The sequence below is a fragment of the Sinocyclocheilus rhinocerous genome, unplaced genomic scaffold (assembly GCF_001515625.1).
Source record: "Sinocyclocheilus rhinocerous isolate Xijiao unplaced genomic scaffold, SAMN03320098_v1.1 scaffold632, whole genome shotgun sequence".
Lineage (NCBI taxonomy): Eukaryota > Metazoa > Chordata > Actinopteri > Cypriniformes > Cyprinidae > Sinocyclocheilus > Sinocyclocheilus rhinocerous.
The window spans coordinates 470,174-490,104 of NW_015639247.1; the positions used below are offsets into that span (position 1 = coordinate 470,174).

Consider the following 19,931-nt stretch of genomic DNA (forward strand, 5'->3'; position numbering starts at 1 on the left):
AATACGTTTTTTTTTTTTTTTTTTCAGGATTCTTTGATGAATAGAAAGTTCAGCATTCATTTGAAATATAACTCTTTTGTAACATTATAAATGTCTTTACTGTCACTTTTGATCAATTTAATGCATCCTTGATGAATAAAAGTGTTCCTTTTTTTTTTAAATCTTACTGACCCCAAATTTTTCAAATGTACTGTATATTTGCCATTATTTATATTTCTATTATCATTTTGAAAAATACATATATTTATGGTTTTGAAGTAAAATAAACTTTTTAAAATTGTAACAATTCATGCATCAAAGAGAATCAGTGTTTTTACAGTAATTACCAACTCAAATGTTTCTTTATATGGCGTGTTATTCAGATATTCATTAGTGTTGATGTTCTGTTTCTTCACAAACACAGATGAACAGCAGACGCCTCACACACCTGTAGACAGAGTATGGGACAAACCTTTTGCGTTACCTTTGGTTTTGTGGTAGGTGAACTCGTGGTTGGTCAGGCGGAACCATCTCTTCTTGAAGTTCTTCAGACCGAAGCGGTTTCGTCCTTGAGCTCGTTTGATCATGAATCTGGAAGATCAGAGCAGAACCAGTCTAAACTCAAACTCAAACACTAACTACATATTAATAATCAACTCGTTCTGATGCAACAAAACCAACCACTGCACTCATTAATCATATTACTGATTATTTTCACAATAAACATCTTACATCTGTTCTGGGATTCTGTTGAGTAACTGCTGATGTATATTTGTCTTCTGAATGTATAATGGGCACTTTTACATTTGCAAATTTTGTTGAATTAATTCTAGTAAATATTGTGTTAAAATAAGTGTATATTTAATTTCTGCTTTCCAGGTTATTCTAGTTTATTAAACCTAAAACCATTAAAAACAAAATTTTTTGTTACTTGAAATAAACTATGAAATAAAATATATAAAAAAAATTAATTGACCATTTTTATAACAATTTTATTTCAGTTAGTTGCCAAGGCAACACTTCACATTTTTGTTTATTATACTACAATAACTAAAATTAAATAAACTAAAATTATTAAATACAAATTAATAAAAACTATATATACATATTTTAAAATAACTAATAAATTTTTTTTAACTTTAACTTGAAGTACCAAATTAAGTAAAACTAAACAAACTAAAATGAATAAATAAAAATTCATTATTCATAATAAAAATGACAAACAAAAAAACAAAATGAATAAAAACTATATATACATATTTTAAAATAACTAAAAAAATTTTTTTACTTTAACTTGAAGTACCAAATTAAATAAAACTAAACAAAATAAAATGAATTAAAAAAATGCAAAAAAATTATAGACATAATAAAAATGACAAACAAAAAAACATAAAAATAAAATAAATATAAAAAATTTAATTTACATTTTTTTTTATAACTGAATTTTATTTCAGCTAGTTGCCAAGGCAACACTTCACATTTTTTGCTTATTATACTTGAAGTACTACAATAACTAAAATTAAATAAACTAAAATTATTAAATACAAATGAATAAAAACTATATATACATATTTTAAAATAACTAATATTTTTTTTACTTTAACTTGAAGTACCAAATTAAGTAAAACTAAACAAAATAAAATGAATAAAAAAAATTAAAAAAAAATTATATAGACATAATAAAAATGACAAACAAAAAAACATAAAAATAAAATAAATATAAAAAATTTAATTTACATTTTTTTTTATAACTGAATTTTATTTCAGCTAGTTGCCAAGGCAACACTTCACATTTTTTGCTTATTATACTTGAAGTACTACAATAACTAAAATTAAATAAACTAAAATTATTAAATACAAATTAATAAAAACTATATATATGTCAGACTCTGTTCCATGTTTCGTGTGTGTCCTGCTCCCCATGTGCCTTCCCATGCCCTTATTTGGTTTGTTTCCTGTTCCTCCCCTGATTAAGTTGATTTCTTCCCAGGTGTTTCCCTTGATGTGTCATGGCTCCCAGGTGTGTCTCGTCATCCCCTCCTCCTGTGTGTGTGTATATAAAGTGTTCCCAGCCCCTAATTCTCTGTCCGATGTTGAAGGTCTTCCTGAGTTCGTCTCCCTTGGTCCGTGCAAATATAAAGTATTCTCCAGCGTCTCCTCGTCCCTCGTGTGTGTGCACCCGTGACAATATACATATTTTAAAATAACTAATACATTTTTTTTAACTTTAACTTGAAGTACCAAATTAAGTAAAACTAAACAAACTAAAATGAATAAATAAAAATTCATTATTCATAATAAAAATGACAAACAAAAAAACACTAAAACTTGAACCAAAAAATACCAAAAAATAAAACCTAATTCAAAACATTAACAAAAACTGTAATAGTAAATCTATGATACTTAAATAACACTGATGCAGTCTTATTACTAGCAGGGAAGAAAAATCACCGATGAGATCTTTTTAACATTTATAATCACAACTGATGAAACGAGACTTTTGCTGAAGTCTCTCCTGCTTCTCAGAAAATTACCCCAGAGATCTCACACGTGTCTCCAGATCTCAGCAGCGTCTCAAACTGTGCTCATATAAGCATATATATTTCTCATATATATTATATATATATTTCTCATCTAAGAGCAAGTTCACTGAAACCTCACCGAGATCTCCACTGAGTCTCATGCTCTCTGAAGGGTTTGCACACTAGAAAGGGTGTGTGTGTCTGTGCTCACTAACAGGCAGGGATGGGCAGTATTTATGATACATGTTGGATTTGTATTTGATAGGGTTGATGAAAATGGCTTCATATTTTGTATCAAAATACTTCAGTGTTATTGTAGTTTTAAAATACTTTGTAACAAGTCTACAAGATGACATCATAAAAACGCGGCCTGATTGGTGCCTACTCAGTAGTTTGCCCAGACTTGTTACTACACTATTAATGTGTTTATGTGTCCTCTATACTTCTATGGCTCTCAATAGATTCAGTGTTTGGAGTTGAAGTTCTGTTGCTACTTTCTGATTACGCTTCTGGCTACATTTAAAATCAAAACGTATTGATCATTTAATAATTGTTGAAATGCTAAAATGTTTGTTCTTTTTCTATTCTACTTGTTTTATTTTATTCAAAAAACGATCCTCTAACACTAACGTTCTCAATTCTTTTTCTATTCTACTTGTTCTTTTTATTCAAAAAACGATCCTCTAACACTAACGTTTTCAATTCTTTTTCTATTCTACTTTTCTTTTTATTAAAAAAATGATCCTCTAACACTAACGTTCTCAATTCTTTTTCTATTCTACTTTTCTTTTTATTAAAAAAATGATCCTCTAACACTAACGTTCTCAATTCTTTTTCTATTCTACTTTTCTTTTTATTAAAAAAATGATCCTCTAACACTAACGTTCTCAATTCTTTTTCTATTCTACTTTTCTTTTTATTAAAAAAATGATCCTCTAACACTAACGTTCTCAATTCTTTTTCTATTCTACTTTTCTTTTTATTAAAAAAATGATCCTCTAACACTAACGTTCTCAATTCTTTTTCTATTCTACTTTTCTTTTTATTAAAAAAATGATCCTCTAACACTAATTTTCTCAATTCTTTTTCTATTCTACTTGTTTTCGTTTTATTCAAAAAACAATCCTCTAACACTAACGTTCTCAATTCTTTTTCTATTCTATCTACTCGTTTTCTTTTTATTCAAAAAATGATCCTCTAACACTAATTTTCTCAATTCTTTTTCTATTCTACTTGTTTTCATTTTATTAAAAAAACAATCCTCTAACACTAACTTTCTCAATTCTTTTTCTATCTACTCGTTTTTGTTTCATTTAAAAAACGATCCTCTAACACTAACATTCAACTCTTTTTCTATTCTACTTGTTTTCTTTTTATTCAAAAAACAATCTTCTAACACTAACGTTCTCAATTCTTTTTTTATTCTATCTACTCATTTTCGTTTTATTTAAAAAACAATCTTCTAACACTAACACTACAGGAATATATATATATATATATATATGATAGACACTCACGTTCTTCACTGCATCTGCGTACTTCTGCTCGTTGAAGTAGTCGTAGAACGCAGCCATGTAGGACTCTTTGAAATTGGCCTGTCAGAGAGACAGCAGCTAAAGTAAACAGAAGGCAGTGCAGAACACAAGAACAAGTATGAGGGAAACAAATGCCTGATTACAGGACACTAATTACTGTCATCAAACTCCTGCTGGTTCAGTCTTAATGCATGTGACTGCCTTCCAGCTGCTTGAGAGACCATAAAACTGCTAATAAAGAGAAAACTATAAAACTAAAAATTATTTTTTTTAAATTTCGGGTAATTGAAATCAAGCTAAAAAAAAATGAATAAATAAATATTAGATAAAAAATTTTACTTAGAAATGAGAAATGCTGCCTTGGCTACAAACTAAATCTATAAAAGTTTAAGTACTAAAATTATTAAAACTAAACAAAAGAAAATTTAATTACAGCTATACAGAAATATTTAAATAATAATAATAAAAATACACCGACAAATATACAAATAACAATTTAACCAAAACCTAAACTACTGAAAATATAAAAATAACAGCTTTTTCAAAAATAATGGTTTGATCTTTACAGAAGTGTTATTGTTAACTAAAAATAAAACTATTAAAAATATTTTTAGTAATTGAAAGCAAGCTGAAATACAGTAAATATTAGATGAAAAACGTAAACAAAAATTAGAAACAAACTGAAATACAATGAGTTTATGTACTAAAATTATGAAAACTTAAGGAAAAATTAATTAATTAATTAACTAACTCAATCTAAATATTAGATGGAAAACTTAAATTTGAAATGAGGAATATTACCTTGGCAACAAACTGAAATACAATGAGTTGAACTACTAAAATTACTAACACTAAAACTGAAAGAAAAATTAATTAAAGCTATATAGAAATGTATTTATTTATTTTTTTTAAACAAGACAAAAGTTACTAAAAATTACTAAAATTAAAACGACAAATGAAAACATAAAAACAGTTAATTAAACAAAAAAGTTCAAAATTTCAAAATATAAATATTATAGTAGTATAAAAATAATACTAATGAAAGATTTCTGGTGTTTTCCAGCATCTATTTGGGGGGGCACACAAACACACACACACACACACACACACACACACACAAGAGCATCAGCAGGGCTGGATACGATGGGAGAGATTCTCTCTTCAATGATTCTCAATCGATTCTGTGTTTGTTCGTATGCTTGTATGATGCAAAACTAATGTAAACTTTCTTTATGACAGGGCAAAACAACTGATATGTTGAAATATTATGCAAAGATGCCAATATTAGCGGAGGGCACTGTATATATATTTATATTAGTGGCCCTGGAGCACAAAAGCAGTGTTAAGTCGCTGGGGTATATTTGTAGCAATAGCCAACAATACATTGTATGGGTCACAATTATCAATTTTTCTTTTATGCCAAAAATCATTAGGATATTAATTAAAGATCATGTTCCATGAAGATATTTTGTAAATTTCCTACCGTAAATATATCAAAACTTTATTTTTGATTAGTAATATGCATTGCTAAGAACTTAATTTGGACAACTTTAAAGACGATTTTCTGCACCCTCAGATTCCAGATTTTCAAATATTGTCCTATCCTAACAAACCATACATCAATGCAAAGATTATTTATTCAGAAATCTCAAAATTTCAATAAATTGATTTGACCCTTATGACAGGTTTTGTGGTCCAGGGTCTCACACACACACACACACACACACACAAATAAACAAAATTGAAGTACTAAAATGACAAACTAAAGCTAAAAGAAAATTTTAAAGTTAAAGGTATATATATATATAAGAAAAAAGCTGAAAACTAATACAAATGACAAAAGCACATAAAATTACTAAAACTAAAACTGAAAGAAAAATGAATTAAAGCTATACAGAAATATATATTTTTTTTAAAACTAATAAAAATGACAAAAGCACATTATAAGTTTACTAAAAATATATCAAATTAAAGTGAAAACTAAAAATATAAAAATAAAAGCTAATACTACATAAATAATACTAAAATAACACTGGATTATATCTCAGGAAGTGACATCATAACAGTCCAGACAGAGGACAGTTTCTTTTACAGTGTTTATTAATATTTCATTATATTTGCTATGTTTTAATATAGTATAATAGCAATTATTTACATTTTCTCTGTAAGTGCCAAAAAAAAGTATTGGTATTGCAATTCCTATGGAACAATATATATATGTTATTTAATCTAACTCATTAATTAATTGCCCTAAACCATTTAGACTCACCCTGTTGGTGTCCAAGTTCTCGGACTCCTTCAGCTTGACGGGGTCGATCTCGCAGGGTTTGTGGTCTGTGCAGATCTACAGGCAAACGACACGGTGAAGATATGACCAAAAATTAATATCTCTGTATTTTTTGGTGGCTGATAAATAGACAACAGGTTTATTTAGGCTGCTGTCTCTTTAAGAGCTCATGCATGGATCTAATATACTGTTACACAGGGCTCTACGCGTAGTTTTCTTTTTAGGAGCTTTCTTTTCTTTTTAAAGAATTTAGGAGCACCTTTTGATCGATAATCAAAAATTAGCCTTCCTAATACAAGGTGATATTTGACTCCTTAAGGTGATTTACAGGGGCATTTTCTTTTTACCTTTGCAATGGCATTTTTCTAGGTTTATTAAAAGTATGTCATCTTCTATGTCAAATTCAAAAATGTATATTTATAAGCTTTTTAACATTTCTAATTAAAATGATATAATAAGAAGTAGAATAAGACAAATAAGTTACCAATCATATGAAATTAGTAGGTACATTGTAGGTACATTTTCAGACGTTTAATGAGGCTCAGAGGTGGCATGAGTGCAATTGAATTCATAAATTCATGTTGAGATTAATGTTTTAAATATACAATTTTGAATATAGAAATATTAAATGATTTAAACAACTGAAATTAGATGTTAAAAATGAATCTAAAATCGCCGACAGGTGGCGGCAAGTCACTGATATTTTCACTGAATCATTCATTCAATTGATTCGTTCGAACGGCTGATTCATTCAGGAACGAATCAAGTGACTGTCTTTATGAATGGCTAATTGAAACATTGACTCACTACGGTGAAGGCAGTGCTCGTGACGAGACTCAGACTGAGACAGACTCACTTCATCGATGATGGGTTTGAGCGTGACGCGCAGGTAATGCATCCCCGCCAGCTTCATGGTCTCATCGATGCATTTAGACGTCAGCGAGTTTCCCCGGAATATGGTGTTGGGATCCCTGCAGGAGCGGGAGGAAGGTGAGGAAGACAAGGAAGGAGAATTCTGTACCAGTTTTGGGTAAGTTACTCAAAAAAAGTAATCCACTACAAATTACTAATTACTTTCTTAAAATTGTAATTTGATTACATTACTGATTACTGCATTTAAAAAATAAAAAATACCTAAAAAATACACTACAAAGTGAAACTCATAATTCTTTCAGTAATTTAATATTGACTGAAAAATTACATAAATATCAAAACAGCAACTTGAACGATCACTTGCATATTTTCCTGACAGCAGTGAAAAGAACTTTAAATGTTTCGTAATTTTGCATCATACAGATAAGAGTAATACATCATTTGAAACTGTAAAATGTCCAACTGAAATTAGATGTTAAAAATGAATCTAAAATCGCCGACAGGTGGCGGCAAGTCACTGATATTTTCACTGAATCATTCATTCAATTGATTCGTTCGAACGGCTGATTCATTCAGGAACGAATCAAGTGACTGTCTTTATGAATGGCTAATTGAAACATTGACTCACTACGGTGAAGGCAGTGCTCGTGACAAGACTCAGACTGAGACAGACTCACTTCATCGATGATGGGTTTGAGCGTGACGCGCAGGTAATGCATCCCCGCCAGCTTCATGGTCTCATCGATGCATTTAGACGTCAGCGAGTTTCCCCGGAATATGGTGTTGGGATCCCTGCAGGAGCGGGAGGAAGGTGAGGAAGACAAGGAAGGAGAATTCTGTACCAGTTTTGGGTAAGTTACTCAAAAAAAGTAATCCACTACAAATTACTAATTACTTTCTTAAAATTGTAATTTGATTACATTACTGATTACTGCATTTAAAAAATAAAAAATACCTAAAAAATACACTACAAAGTGAAACTCATCATTCTTTCAGTAATTTAATATTGACTGAAAAATTACATAAATATCAAAACAGCAACTTGAACGATAACTTGCATATTTTCCTGACAGCAGTGAAAAGAACTTTAAATGTTTCGTAATTTTGCATCATACAGATAAGAGTAATACATCATTTGAAACTGTAAAATGTCTACTTTTATTTGTATACACTCGCAATATCAACAAAACAAAACATTGTGCTTTTGTAAAATAAAGAAAACAAACAGGGTGCGCTTTCTGCCGTCTCAGTCTCCTGAAACGCATTGCTAAAATGAACGAAGACTCAGCGAATACTTGACACACAGACAAGAGAAATATATCTAAAGAAAGCTTGAAGTGTCTATTTTTACGTCGAAAACAAATATTCTCTGATAAAGTAATCGCGAATTACAGTCTTTCCCATCTGAGTTCATTATCTGTAACACGCACATCGCGCTCTTTACGATAATCATCCACGTGAAACCAGGCTTGAGACGCGCGAACATATAAACGCCCACATCACCTCCGTAAATAAAGCATTAGGATTTATCAAGTTCATATAGGATACTTTTATTTTTGGAGGAAGATGCGCTGTGAGGAATAACCCTTGAATTTACCTCAGAAGAAGAACGCGATGCGACGAGGATCTCATTCTGATGAGTCATTTATTTTTACTTATATTAGTGTTATTGTGACATAAACTTGTACACACTTATTCCCAAACTATAATGCAAGACTAAAATATGTGAAATGGAGTGCAACATTTTGAAATATGATACAAACATTTCATTGAATCTAAATGTTGTAGGACTCGTCTGCATTAGCTCGCATTCTCTGGTGATTTATTAAAGGCCATACTGATGGGCAAAACATGTTTTTTACTTCTTTTTTTTTTAACACTGCATTTGTAACTTAAGCAACGTAATTTTATTGACATTACACTGTAGAAAATAAATAGTTGAGAAAACCTAAAAAAAAAATAAACAATAGTTTTAAAAGTTTTAAATAGTTTTAGTTTTTTAGTTCTTCTCGGTAAAGATACATTGTTTCGCCAACGTAAATTGGTTTGATCATGCAATGCTGATTGTCTTATTTTGCTAGTAGAACAATTCTTGTCACATCAACTGGAACTACAATTACTGTGGTTGAGGTAATTTATTTTTAAAATGTAGTTTCCTGGATGAAAAAAAAAGACTGTGTAAAAAGTTGGAGTAACATTTAGGGTTATTTTGTTGGTCTGACAAGGATGCATTTACAAGAAAATAGCATTTTTTAGTATTTGAGACAAGTTTTCGTAAACTGGAAAATATGCAATTGCATTTTTTACAGTATAGTAACTGTAATCAAATTATATAAATTTGCGTTATCAGGAAAAGTAATTAGAATACAGTAACCCAACTCTGGTCTGTACTCACTGCGTACGGCTGATCTCGGCGTGAGCGATGGCACTGAGGAAAGGCACGATTTTGCCGTAGTGCAGGAAAAGTCGCACCAAAGGAACAGCCGCCTCCTGCTTCTCACGACACACCTCGCCCAAGATATGAGCCGCGGACGCCGAGACAGGCTGCGACACAAACACACCCCAAATCAACACCTCTAGAGACATCACGACTGATCAATAATAACAAATGTGTCCCTGCAGCACAAAAGCAGTGTTAAGTCGCTGGGGTATATTTGTAGCAATAGCCAACAATACATTGTATGGGTCAAAATTATACATTTTTCTTTTATGCCAAAAATCATTAGGATATTAAGTAAAGATCATGTTCCATGAAGATATTTTGTAAATGTTCTACTGTAAATATATTAAAACTTAATTTTTGATTAGTAATATGCATTGCTAAGAACTTCATTTGGACAACTTTAAAGATGATTTTCTCAATATTTAGATTTTTTTGCACCCTCAGATTCCAGATTTTCAAATAGTTGTATCTCAGCTAAATATTGTTGTATCGTAACAAACCATACATCAATGGAAATCTTATTTATTCAGTATAAATCTAAATTTAAAAAAAATTTACCCTTATAACTGGTTTGTGGTCCAGGGTCACAAATGAGATTTACTTGGAAAAAATCAAATGGGAATATGATCACCTCATACCTTTTTGTATATATGCATTGCTAAGAACTTCATTTGGACAACTTTAAAGATGATTTTCTCAATATTTAGATTTTTTTGCACCCTCAGATTCCAGATTTTCAAATAGTTGTATCTCAGCTAAATATTCTTGTATCGTAACAAACCATACATCAATGGAAATCTTATTTATTCAGTATAAATCTAAATTTAAAAAAAATGTACCCTTATAACTGGTTTGTGGTCCAGGGTCACAAATGAGATTTACTTCTTAAATCAAATGGGAATATGATCACCTCATACCTTTTTGTATCGCATTGTATTTTCTATTTATTCCAATTTATCTATTTATTCTTTTAGGATGTAACCGCTGTGATCTTTTGACTCGACTATTCTTATATTACTATAAAAATGATTTCATCAAACTCCTGCTCATTCAGTGAAATCTACGTTTAATGCAGAGCATGTAGCTGCTTGAGAGACCATACAACTGCTAATAAAAGATAAAACTATGAAAACTAAAAAATAACTGAAATCAAGCTGAAACATATAGAAATATAAATACCAGATGAAAAAAAAAAAAAAATTAAATTAAAATTAAAAATGCTGCCTTGGCAACTTAAATACAACAAGTTGAAGTATTAAAATTACTAAAACTGTAAGAAAAGATAATTAAAGCTATATAGAAATACTTTGAATAATTATAATTGTATAATTATAATTTTGAAAACTAATGAAAATGACATATTACTTTAATAATTAGGGACATTTGTCTTTGACACTCTATACATTTATTAATTTTAATCCAACATATTTTTTGTTTTCTTTTTTGGGCCTCATGTGTGTTTAAGTGTTTGTATTATTTGAAAACAAAATAAAGATTTTTTTAAAATCTTTACAGTGTTGTTATTGTTAAGAAAAACGAAACTTGAAACTATTAAAAATTATTTTTGGTACTGGAAATCAAGCTGAAATAAAATAAAATATATATATTTTATGTAAAACGCACAAAAAAATACAAATTAGAAATGTTGCCTTAAAATATAAAAATTTCTAAAACTAAAACTGAACAAATTAATTAATTTAAGTTAAGTTCAATATATACTGTATATATTGAAAATAATAAAAACTACACAAGCACATAACAAAATCACTAAAACTGAAAATCTAAAAATACAAGCTAATTAAAAATATTAATAAATATTATCAGGACATCATAATAGAGGACAGTTTCTCTTACAGTCTTAATCTGTTTTTTATTATGTTTACAATGTTTTAATATTGTACTATTATATTACTTTACATATTATTATATTTATTATATTGCATTATAATATAAACAATGTAGCACTTCAGAATTTGTAACAGTAAATAACTATTGATTACTCTTCCGAACACACTTATAGGTTACTAAAGGTTAGTATTATATACTATAGGTTATAGGTTACTATAGGTTAGTACTATATACTATAGGTTACTATAGGTTAGTACTATATACTATAGGATATAGGTTACTATAGGTTAGTACTATATACTATAGGTTATAGGTTACCATAGGTTAATACTATATACTATAGGTTATATGTTACTACTATATACTATAGGTTACCATAGGTTAGTACTATATACTATAGGTTACCATAGGTTAGTACTATATACTATAGGTTATAGGTTACCATAGGTTAGTACTATATACTATAGGCTATAGGTTACCATAGGTTAGTACTATATACTATAGGTTATAGGTTACCATAGGTTAGTACTATATACTATAGGTTATAGGTTACTATAGGTTAGTACTACATACTATAGGTTATAGGTTACTATAGGTTAGTACTATATACTATAGGTTATACTATAGGTTATAAGCTACTATAGGTTAGTACTATATACTATAGGTTACAGGTTACTATAGGTTAGTACTATATACTCAGTTTTCATCACTGACCTCGATGTGCGCCGACTGCAGCAGCAGGTCTCGGAGCCGGTTATAATGCTCCGTGGGGAACACATGGTCCTCCGTGTAAACGATGTTGAGTCGTAACGAGCCCAGCTCATCAGCCTTCACCGATTTATTGCTGTTATCTCTGGGCTGCAGGAAGTACCATGCGTCGTGAACACCCGACTGTCCCAGCACCTTCAGCGGCACCCGTACCTCTCCCAGAAACTCATCTCCGAACTTCAGATTGCTGGCGTTCCACAGATCCACCCTGAGAACACAGGTTACCGATTACTAGCACCAGTGCTGCTCATGCCAACTACAACTATTGCAAATCATCGAAATAAAAATATATTTTTTTTTTATTATTTAAGTTTTTATGTACAAAAATTAAAACCGCTAACTAACTGAACTAAAATAGGTTTAAGATGAAGTATCAAAATTATACAGTGAAATAAAAATGAGCTAAATTTTAAATAAATAGAAAAAATAATAATAAAAATGACAAACCCACATAACATAATTACTAAAACTTAAACTAAAATTAAAATGAAATTGAACTGAAAATTTAAAACTAAAAAGCTAATTCAAAATATACAATAGAATATAAATTAATACTAAAATAGCAAAAAACTAATTTAGATAGTTGCACACACACATATACACACTCTCACACACACACATACACATACACACACACTCACACATACACACACACACACCAGCTTGTCCACGTCGTCCTCTTCCACGTCAAACTGGCGTTTGGTGTAGCTCAGCGGTTTGGTCACCTGTGAGAAAAAAAAAACTTCTTATTTTGTCCTTCGTGGACAAAAGTGGGCACCCATAGGAAATGAATGGGAAATACTACAATTCAGAGCATGTTTTATTTGTCCAATAAAAATCAATAAATCCAACACAATGCAGATCATACATACACATAAATGAAGGGGTGAGCCTATACAACATTCTCAATGTGGCAAACACTCACACTCACACACACACACTCTCACTCACCCATACACACACTCTCACACACACTCTCACTCACCCATACACACACTCTCACACACACTCTCACTCACCCATACACACACTCTCACACACACTCTCACTCACCCATACACACACTCTCACACACACTCTCACTCACCCATACACACACTCTCACACACACTCTCACTCACCCATACACACACTCTCACACACACTCTCACTCACCCATACACACACTCTCACACACACTCTCACTCACCCATACACACACTCTCACACACACTCTCACTCACCCATACACACACTCTCACACACACTCTCACTCACCCATACACACACTCTCACACACACTCTCACTCACCCATACACACACTCTCACACACACTCTCACTCACCCATACACACACTCTCACACACACTCTCACTCACCCATACACACACTCTCACACACACTCTCACTCACCCATACACACACTCTCACACACACTCTCACTCACCCATACACACACTCTCACACACACTCTCACTCACCCATACACACACTCTCACACACACTCTCACTCACCCATACACACACTCTCACACACACTCTCACTCACCCATACACACACTCTCACACACACTCTCACTCACCCATACACACACTCTCACACACACTCTCACTCACCCATACACACACTCTCACACACACTCTCACTCACCCACACACACACTCTCACACTCTCACACTCACACACACACGTTTGTTTCTGTGAATTGTGGGGACTTTCCATAGACTACTATTACTTTTATACTGACCAATCAATATTTTCTATCCCCTAACCCATATGGAAGGCATTTTCTGCCAATTTTAAATGAATCAATTTAATTATAAAAATGAAAATGAAAACCAGATTAACAATTTTATTATAGAAAACTATACACAAAATATGTGAAATGTTTTCATTTTCATTTTCACTGTGACAATGTGTTTTCCCTGACAAATCGAAAAATAAAATGCAGTTGGTGATTTGACATCATTTGCGCTGCAATCTCGAGGCAAAGCTGCCAATCTTAAAATGAAAAGGCAAACGTGATAAAGAAAATGCAAATCCAGTTTTTACAAAGCTTTTTATTAATGCTCACGCAATAATAGTGACACAATTCAAATTAAAATGTAAAGTTTATTTTCCGTTTTATTGTCTCTTTTCGTTTTCATTTTCAAAGTCAACTTGTATGCAAATTATATGTTGATCAGGGGGCGGGGCTTATTGTTCACGACGTACAGAGGCCCGTTCCCACCACGGTTAAGTAAAAAAATATATGATTCTGTAAGTCATAATAATGAGAAACGCTCTCATATTAATGACTTAATATCTCATAATAATGACGTACTTCTCTCGTATCAGTGAGAAACTGTCTATTACTTCTACGCATGTGCCAAGCAGCGGAGCAGAAGGGAGCGGCACGCTGAATGGCTATTTGAATCATTTAAACACGTTTCAGAAACAGAAAGTAGCACAGTTTCCGGGGTTTCCAGGGTAACGGACGCATTTCTGCTGTTCAGCGCCATCTGCTGTCCAAGAGTGAAAGTGCGCTTTAATCCATGCGCTTCTCATCCATGCTTGTTTACATCAGAGTGCAAATGCGTCTTCGTTCACATGTCGCGCCTAAAAACGCATGGAAAACGCTAGGCTACTCAATTTATTTCAAAATGGCTATCCCTGTACATCTATGATTAGCTCTTCCTCTATCTTGGCTGAGCTTTTACGGGAAAGGATGAAGTGTTACGGCAAGTTGTTACGGGGAAGGATGAAGGTGATTGGTTGGTTCTTGTCACATGACCTGCGGTGTGCTTGCAGCATTCTGAAAAGTTGAGATGTTTTTATCTTGATGCGGCGCGGACGCGCCTGGAAAAAATAAGTACGTCGCGATCGTGTCTCTTCCATTATGAGCGAGCATACGTGCGTCTACATTTGAAATAACGAACTTGAGGGCGCAAAAGACGCAAAGACACGTGAACGGCCCCTTTGACACAACATACAGTGTTGTTGTGCATTGGGACCAGTTGATGGGGAAAGTATTCTTAAAATGCATTAAACATTCTGAATAATTTGTAATAATTATTCTCGGTATTTTGAAGTGCCCACGATAACAACATCGTGCATATTTATTATCGTGATATATCGCATTACCGAACACCGCCACATGTCTAATGGGTACATAAACTATAAAAGTACAACAAACAAAAAAAGGGAAAAAGGGGAAAAAATGTAATTAAATAAGTAGAAATTAAATAAGAAATGAATTTCTGCTGCATGATTTAGAGCAGAGATCTGAACGGCGTGGAAAGTGTTAAAGTGAGAAACCAACATCCTCCAGTGTCTGCTTTAACTATAAACACCTGAAAGCTCAGATATTATCTATTTCCGTAGTAAACGCTTCCACCTAAACCAGAACGTAAACAGCAGATGATTCATCCTGAACATCTCACTACTCTCAAGACTTCATTTAATCTTTACTGAAAGTATTATATCATGCTTTCACTATGGAGTTTCTGCTCAAAAGCTTTACATGTACATGTTTGATGACATATTTATTTGAAACAAGTAAGTATCAGTGATATTTTACCATCGAGATACTGTTATAATTGTATTAATATTTTAGAAATGTTGTTGTTTTTGTCATTTTTATTTGTTTAGATTTTTTATATATATGTGTATATAGTTTATTTTTATTACAGTTTTAGTTTTAGTTATTTTTAGTGCTGTCAAAATTAGCGCGTTAACGCAGGCGATTAAGTTTTTCAGTTTAACGTGTTAAAAATATTTAACGCAATTAATGCAGGGGCGGAGCTAGGGTTGGCCACTCCCCTCACAACTGCTGTTTCTGTCACTTTTACTCTTGACAAGAAGTGCATTTAAAAACGGTACTGTGCTCGCAGCGCATGCTCTTCAATAGCATGCACAAAGGCACGAAATTCAACTGCAAATATCAAAGCGCAAAATAAACTACGTGCATGCGGTGTCGTGGTCAGTTAAGTCATGAAGTTACCAAAAAGCTGACTAAAGCTGCCTTAAAACTGAGCATGCATGTAATATATTTTATATGAGTCACATTTAAGAACAGTCTCACTCAATGGTTTTCAAAACTGTCCCGGAGCAGCCCAGCTGCTGTGATGTCTATTAATCAAAGGACAAAGAAAAAAAAGAGGAAAAAAATAACTTTTATAGCTTTAAGGATTCATCTATATTTAATTTAGAATTTAGGGTTTGATAACTTCAATTTCAATTTCTGTATATTTCTGCTGAAGGGCACGGGTAAATATGACATTTATTATAATGGGTTTATATGAAGATTGTTTTAAGTTCACTTAAATTAGAAGTTATATTTTTAAAGTCTAATAAATGTTAAAAATGATAGCTCTCAATTATACTGTAATGCTGAATGGCTAGTCAATGGACAAACAAAAAAAGGGAAAAAGGGGAAAAAATTTAATTAAATAAGTAGAAATTAAATAAGAAATGCTGTAATGCTGAATGGCTAGTCAATGGTTAAATATTAGGAAAAAAACTATTTTATAGAGACATCAGTATTATTGGTTTATTGGTTATATTAATTATAGTCATTAAAAAAAGATGCCATTAAACAAATATACTGTATGTTGTTTGTACATTAATTTGAAGATTTAATGTGAAATTATTGCAATATAAAAGTATATTTAAAAACTTTAATGTTAGGTGGGATTAATCGCGATTAATTTCAGAAAAAAAATGTGATTAATTAGTTAAATTTTTTTTAATCGATTGACAGCACTAGTTATTTTACGACACCAAGTTAAACTAAATTAAAAAATGAAATGTTTCCTTGGCAATTATCTGAAATAAAGTTAACTTTTATTTTAATTCAAGTAACAAAATAGTCTTTTATGGCTTTAATTTAAGTTTCAATTTTAGTTTTAGTTAACTATAAAAACCCTAGTAAATATTTCATTATGTTCACATGTTTTTACAGCACTGAATTCACTTAATGATGATAAATAACTATTTACATGTTTACTGCTGCATTGTGGGTACCGTATTGTACAGATCTGGAAAATGCTGTGACTTGTATATTGCAATTAACATCATACATGCAATACATTTGTATTAGTGTTGATGGGGAGACATACATGCTGCAAGTTTCAATTTCATTAAAAATATAATTTAGGCTTGTCATTTGACAATGAGCTCCTACCTCAAAAAAGAAGACCTCATCGAACTGAGGATTGTTGTTTTTCCGTTTGACCTTCGTCTTCTTGGCTTCTGACCTGTGAGGAGTGAGAGATGCATGTGTGTTATACTGCGTTACGTCACACTGACAGTGATCTGCGGCTATTTTAGGTGACAACGGCTGAATTTACACTACCATTCAGATTTTTCAATTATTACTTTTATTCAGCAGTGACATATTAAATTGCTCAAAAGTGCCAGGGAAGACATTTATAACCTTACAAAAGATTTCTATTTCAAATAAATGCTGTTCTTCTGAACTTTCTATTCATCTGTGAATCCTGAAAAATAAAATGCATCACGGTTTCCACAAAAATATTGTGCAGCACGACTGTTTTCAACATTGATAATAATCAGAAATGCTTCTTGAGCAGCAAATCAGCATATTAGAATGATTTCTGAAGATCATGTGACACTGAAGACTGCAGTAATGATGCTGAAAATACAGCTGCGCATCACAGAAATAAATTACAGTTTAAAAAAGGTTCCCGCGGTGCGAAAGGCCCTATAGTGTTCTTAAAGCCACCTCGGGTATTTTAATAATTAAGTATATTTATAGTCCATTGCTAATCGACATAGCCTTTATTACAGTATAGAATATATTTCTGCGTCATTCTGTGATAAGAAGCCACATCAGATCAGGAAGTGCGTACAGGTTTGCAGGTCTGCATTCCTTGGGAATTGAACCCATGACCTTGGTGTCGCAAGCCAAGCTATATACTGTCTGAGCTACAGACATGATGTGATGTCATTATGACACGTGACCAGAAAAAAAATGACGATTTGTTTCTGAATGTTTAAAAACCCACACAGCACACAGATCATTCATTCAGGATGATGAGAGCCAAGAGTGACAAACTCAGTGCAAATATACTGAGAAAATAAGACGAAAATGAAGATGGAAAGACCCTTTTCTGCTGCTGGTTTTGAAGACACAAATGAAGATTAATAAATGACAGCAAACAACTCATTAGATGAGAATATCGTGCTCTCTTTCTTATTTCTGTAGGGAACTAAAAAAGATTTGTTTCATCCATTAGACCACGCTAGAATCAAATGCTGATATGACAGCGATTACAATCATTCCAGAATTCCAGCTAAAAAAAACATGTTCTAAGAACATTTAGCTAACGTTCCTATTAAGTTATGAAAACGTTATTTCTGAATGTTCTCTGAATGTTCAAAACATCTAGTTTTTAAAAAAGTTTTTCTTCCATTTTATTATTTTGCAAACATCACAGGAACGTTACTTTTGAATGTTCTATGAACATTCTGAAACACGTAGTAGCTTTTAAAAAACGTTTGATGAACGTCCAACTGACACATTTCAGAAAGAACTTATAAATAATGTAATTTGTGCTAACGTTTTGAGAACATTATTAAAGAACAGATAACTTTGAACGAACATTCTATTAACATTACTGGAAGAATGCTTGAAAGGAAGAAATGGTCATTTTTGGGTGAATTATCCCTGTAAGGAAGCCCTTTGTAATTCAGATGTGTTTGTTTCCGTTTTGGACAGTAAGTGCCGTCCTTCAAACAACAAATAACAGGCGTGCTGAAGTTTACTGCTGAAGGTCTGGTTACAGTTGCTGTGCTTTAAAGCAGAAGAACCAGAAGAAACAACCTCTGGCAGGGGAACTATTAGACTGTCAGCAGGATGAAAGCCTCTTTAAAGCATCACCGCTAATAATACTGGAGCTGCAGGGTGTGATTTCTATTCAATCAAACACAACTGCAACAATAATGACTGTTTCCAAACATGTTTCGAAACACTCGTCAGTCAACGTTCAGAAGGTCCCGCCCCCAAACTCACATGATTGGTTGAGTCCGAAGCGTCTTTGTGACTGTAACCATTAAATGGCCTATAATTAATAGGTTATTGGATGACAAACGTCACATGTACATGAAGAAACACCCTGTTGTACATGCGCTGATCTTTCAAGATGTGAATCTTGATGAGACACGAGGGCTGAGCTCTGATTGGCTGACGGGCGGCTGAGCGGAACTCGTGATTGGCTGCCTCACCGTGTTGCCAGCTTGTGGCAGACGACTCCGCTGTCTGTGATGACCTCACTGAGACGCAGCTCCAGGTGAACCTTTCCCTGCGGAGGAGAGAGAGAGAGAACAGCGTTACCATGGTTACACCCGCCACCCGAAGAGAGGGAGCGCGAGAGACGGAGGAGCGGCGCATGAGAAACCAATGAAAACACAAGCACTGCAGGGATCAGACGGATCACGTGACCCAACACACGGAAAACACGAAAAAAGAAATGTGTCAACCGGTAGAGATTCTGCTGATTCTGTTCATACTGCAGCAGAACTGATCTGACGTGTGTCAGATATTTAAAGCAGCTTCACATGTCTCGTCCAATCAGAATTTAGAATCTGTTTTCTAAGGTTAGTTTCACTGTTTTGAGTCTTTATATATATATATATATATATATATATGTGTGTGTGTGTGTGTGTGTGTGTTAAATGAGAGAGAGTGTGTGT

At 32.6% G+C, this 19,931-nt stretch overlaps 1 pseudogene; it reads right to left on the minus strand.

The window, feature by feature from the left end:
• LOC107751090 (ras GTPase-activating protein 3-like) overlaps positions 1 to 19,931 on the minus strand; it is a 48,364-nt pseudogene that overhangs the window by 5,774 nt on the left and 22,659 nt on the right.